Raw genomic sequence first — 5,326 nt, forward strand, 5'->3', positions numbered from 1 at the left:
TTAAACATGTCTTCATTGCCTCTCTTCCCCCTGAGTTACAACCCGATCTTCAAAGAAAACTCACAGCCACAAATCTGAGCATAGTTGATATCTCTTTGGGAAAGATTTTTCAAATGGCCATGCTATCTCTTGATAAGATCTGTGAACAAAAAGAATTCTTCAAAGATCTCATGGAAGACAAGAAACCCTTCTCTGAAGCTTGTAAAAAACCTTATCTCAAAATCGAGTGTAAGGATGAAAAGAAATGTGTTTGTCCAACCACAAAGAAACGACATTTCCGGAAACACTTCCACAGAAAGTCATCCTCCAAAAAACCTTTTTGGTATTTTAAAAAGAAAGATGTCTCTTAGTACCGGAAGAAAAAATCCAACCGTTGTTTCATTTGCAAGAAACGCGGTCACTTTGCCCACAATTGTCCCCACAAACCAGCCAAAGCTGTTCGTCTTATACAACATCTTCAACATTCTTCTTTGCTATCTGAGAATGACGATGTCGAATCAAATTTTTCAGAACAGTCCACACAAGATGATCAGACTGCCTTTCTAATTGCAGAATCTTCAGATTCTGAAGATATTTTTGTCATCTCTACAGTTCAAACTGTTAACCATGTTTCCACTATTCCAAGGCCTTCTCTCAAGATGTCCATCCTTCCTTCCAAATTCCATAAACCTATTCCTGTTATTGGGTACATTGACACTAGTGCGGATACCAATATGATTGATCCTTCTATTCTTCCATCAGACAGTTAGGAACCTCATTCTAAACTTTTCAGAGCAGTTAATAGTGAGACCTTTGAAACAACTTTGATTACCAAAAAACCCATTGGTATTCAATTCTTTCCGAATTGTATAATTTGGAAAAAGATTGTAGCCTCCAAACTTCCAGATAAAGATTTACTCATCGGTTTTGACATTCTTCATTTGGTTAATAACCTTTTCCTTACCAGTTCTGGAGTTCGCTACAAACAAATGTTCTTGCCCTATACAGACACTCTCCGTCTGTATGCCCTTTTAGAGACACCATCCCCATACAGTCATATCTCACAAAAGCTCTTAGAGTTCTGTCCAGAAAACCACTCACAGTTCCACCATCCTTCACCTCTTTGGAAAAATGAACAATTCTTCATTCAGCTTCCCTTCAAACTCAATGAAGACATAAACCCCACAAAAGCATCACACCCGGGTATGTCTCCTTCAGACCTCTTACTTGCCAAGCAAGAATGCTCTCAGTTACTCCAACAAGGTCTTATTGAGTCTACTGATTCAGATTGGGCTTGTCAAGCCTTTTATGTTAAAAAAAGATCTAAATTAGTTCGTGGGAAAAAGAGATTAGTAATTGATTACCAGCCACTCAATTCTTTTCTTAAAGATGATAAATTTCCCCTTCCAAAAATCCAGACCCTGTTTGTCCATCTTCAAGGGGCTCGTATCTTCTCTAAGTTTGATTTAAAAGCTGGTTTTTGGCAACTTGGTATTTCACCAGTTGACCGTCACAAAACTGCCTTCTGTATCCCTATGCCCATTACCAATGGACGGTTATGCCTTTCGGTCTCAAAGTCGCTCCCTCCTTATTTCAAAAAGCCATGACAAAAATCTTTAGTCCTATTCTCCATCATGCATTGGTCTACATTGACGATATCTTGTTATTTTCTTCTGACCATGAGAGCCATCAGAAGCTCCTTTTGGATTTCTTTCACATTGTGCAGGCACATGTCATTATGCTTTCCGAAAAGAAAAGTAGCATAGGATAGGAATCAATTGACTTTCTTGGCATGGTGATTAAAGACGGCCAGTATCAGCCTGGTCCCAATATTACAATCGAATTACTCAAGTTTCTAGACACACATCTCAATAGAAAGCAAATGCAATAATTCCTCAGGATTGTTAATTATGTTCGTGATTTTATCCCAAAAGTTGCAATCCACACCAGCCAGCTGTCCCGCATGCTCAAGAAACAGTGCCCTCCATGGGGCCCTGCTCAGACAGAAGCTGTCAAGCAGCTAAAGGTGATAGCACAAGCACCTCCTCCACTTCGAATTCCCACAAGTGGACAACGCATCCTCCAGACTGATGCCAGCGATGATTATTGGAGTGCCATTCTCCTTGAAGACATCAATGGCGTGCGTCATTTCTGTGCACATGCAAGCGGACAGTTCAAAGACTCTGAAAAGAACTACCATGTGATCTACAAAGAGATTTTGGCAGTCAAATATGGAATTAAGAAATTTGAATTCCATCTCATCAGCCACAAATTCCTTATCAACATGGATAACTCTTCTTTTCCCCGCATCTTTGACTTCAAGAACAAATTGCTACCTGACAAGCAATTACTCAGCCTCAAAACCTGGTTTGCTAAGTATGATTTCACTGTTCAATACATAAAAGGCAACCAAAACCTCATTCCAGACTTCCTCACCCGTCCAGCTATAAATAAGCCCGCACTCATTTCCTCAATTCAAACCATTCCAGTTATAGCCATGAATCGCCAACTTCCTTCCAAAGCTCTCAACCAAAGAAATTTCCCCATGAACATCTCTTTCCAATCGGCTTACCAGCTTCAAGATTTTGCAAAGAAATTCCTTTACAGGTTTTTCTTTAATGTTCAAACCAAAAAACCTGACCGCTTTCCTAATCTTTGCATGGAGCACCTGTTTCTCACAGGCCTCATTCTGTCCTCTCTGTCCATCTCTGAAGATGAGCTTTGGTATATGTGGTGTCTCACCACCTTGTATTCTACAAAGCTAGTTTTTCCCATCAAACCAGTCCTGACTCACCTTACCACTCCAGAGTTCTCACCAGACCTTCTCTGGACTCTCTTTGAATGGTATTCCCCCCTCACTTGGTGGCGCCAGCAACTCCAACATTTGTCTACCTTTCATGGATTAGACAAAATGTCAGCACAAGAAGCTAACATGTGGACTACAGCCTTCATTGTCCACAGGCCTTATTTTCAGCATCCAGAAACACGGGACTACTGGACACAGGACATGGCACATGAATGGAGAACTTACCCTCATCCTTATACCTTCATCCATGATACATCGGTCACCTCCGTTCTCAAAGCCTATCTCATGGAACTTAACAATGTTCCTCCACCTGCCACAGATATTCACCACACCTCCATTGGACCATCACACACCCTTGAAATAATTCCAAAAACACAAGGCTGTACTCCAGGTTCAAGTTCAAGTCCTCACGGAATCCTTGTCATGGAACAACGTCCTGACTATACTAATGTCTTATTCCAAGATGCTCAGGACCCATGGGAAGACTTTCAGTCCCTTCTCCATACTGACACTCCCCGTTATACTGTCACAAACCCAGACTCTCCTGCTCCATCTACCTCACAGCACATGTCTGAAGTTGATGAAGAAAAGTATCAGCAAGCTGAGGCGTATCTCGACCAGAGACAGAGGCGTCGGCACAAGCGCCAATATGAAAAAGACATAGGCGATGTGTCACCATCTCGTTATCCCTCCACTCCATGACAACGCCTTATCTTTGTCGCACGAGTTTTGATAGCACAACCCATGTGACTCTCGTTTGTCTTTTGCTTTACTTTTGTTAAAGTCCTTGTTGGCATGCTTTACTTTTGCTAAAGTCCTTGTCGGTATGCTTTACTTTTGTTAAAATCCTTGTCGGTGTGCTTTACTTTTGTTAAAGTCCTTGTAAGTATGCTTTCCCTTTTGTCAAAGTCCTTATCGGCATGTTTTGCTGTCAAAAAAGGGGTGCTATGTGATATGATCATTCGAGAGGTCCTGTTCTCAATGATCGTCTATATAAGGCACCTTTGGTCTCAATTGTAAAAGGGCCAACTATAAATAAACCCTCGCTTATTTCTTCCATTCACGTCATCCCAGTTATAGCCATGAACCGTCAACTTCCTTTCAAAGCTCTTAACCAGAGAACCTTCCCCATGAACTTTACTTTTCATTCAGCCTACCAACTCCAAGACTTTGCAAAGAAATTCCTTTACCGATATGTCTTTAATGTCCAAACCAAAACACCTGATCGTTTTCCTTCTCTCTGTATGGAAAATTTATTTCTCATAAGTCTTACTCTCTCTTCCTTAACCATCTGCGAAGATGAGTTATGGTACATGTGGTGTCTCACTACCCTGTATGCCACAAAATTGGTCTTTCCTGTCCAACCAGTCCTCCGCCATCTCACCACTCCTGAGTTCTCTCCAGACCTTCTGTGGACTCTTCTTGAATGGTATTCCCCACTCACGTGGTGGCGTAAGCAACTGAAAAATCTATGTACTTTTCATGGATTAGACAAAATGCCAGAACAGGAAGCAGACATGTTCACTGCCGTCTTCATCATTCATAGACCTTACTTCCAGCACCCAGAAACAAGAGACTTCTGGACACAAGTTATAGCTTATGAATGGAGAACTTATCCTCATCCTTACACCCTCGTTCATAATCCATCTGGCACCTCTATTCTCAAGTCATACCTACTGAAGCTTAACAATGTTCCGCCCTCAGCCACAAACATTCACCACACCTCTATTGGACCATCTCACACCTTGGAAATAATCCCAAAAGAACAAACTTGTACTCCAGGTTCCAGTTCAAGTCCTCGAGGAATCCTTGTCATGGAAAAACATCCTGATTACACTAACGTCTTATTCCAAGATGCTCAAGACCCATGGGAAGATTTTCAGTCTCTTTTCCATACTGAAAACTCCCACTACACTGTCACCGATTCAGACCCTCCTGCTCCATCAGCCCCAGCCCCAAAAGAAATGACTGCCGCTGATGAAGAACCCTATTTACAAGTTGAAGCTTATCTTGATCAAAGACAGATCAGGCGTGCCAAACGCCAATATGAGAAAGCAACTGGTGATGTGTCTCTATCACACTACCCATCCACTCCTTGATTACAAGGCATGCATGGGAATCTTTCGCTTTTGCTTTTTCTAAAGTTTGCTTTAATAATTAGACAAGGGTCCTGTCTTGTCTAAAGCTTGTCTTTTACTTTTCATGCTTTTCCTTTTTGGTTTTGGCGTGGTGTGCTTTAATCTTTTTGCTTTTGTAAAAGATAAGGGCCCCACCTTATCTCTCCGTCCTCAAGATCTCTGTAAAAGGATCTCTATATCTTGTTGTATGGCAAGAGTTAATCATAAATTAAAATTAAGTTTTCTTCACATCATGTTTCCCTAAACCCTTTTCTCTCTCTTCTAGGAATCAAAGAAATTATTTGGGTTAATAATGATACGCTCACCTCTAATTTTCTAAACTGAGTATGCTCTGCACTTGCCTTAAGCCTAAGGATCCTGTGCATCAGAAAGGTCCTGTTTTATCCTCCAAAATCGATTTTGT

This window comes from Citrus sinensis, chromosome 6, assembly GCF_022201045.2.
Source record: "Citrus sinensis cultivar Valencia sweet orange chromosome 6, DVS_A1.0, whole genome shotgun sequence".
Lineage (NCBI taxonomy): Eukaryota > Viridiplantae > Streptophyta > Magnoliopsida > Sapindales > Rutaceae > Citrus > Citrus sinensis.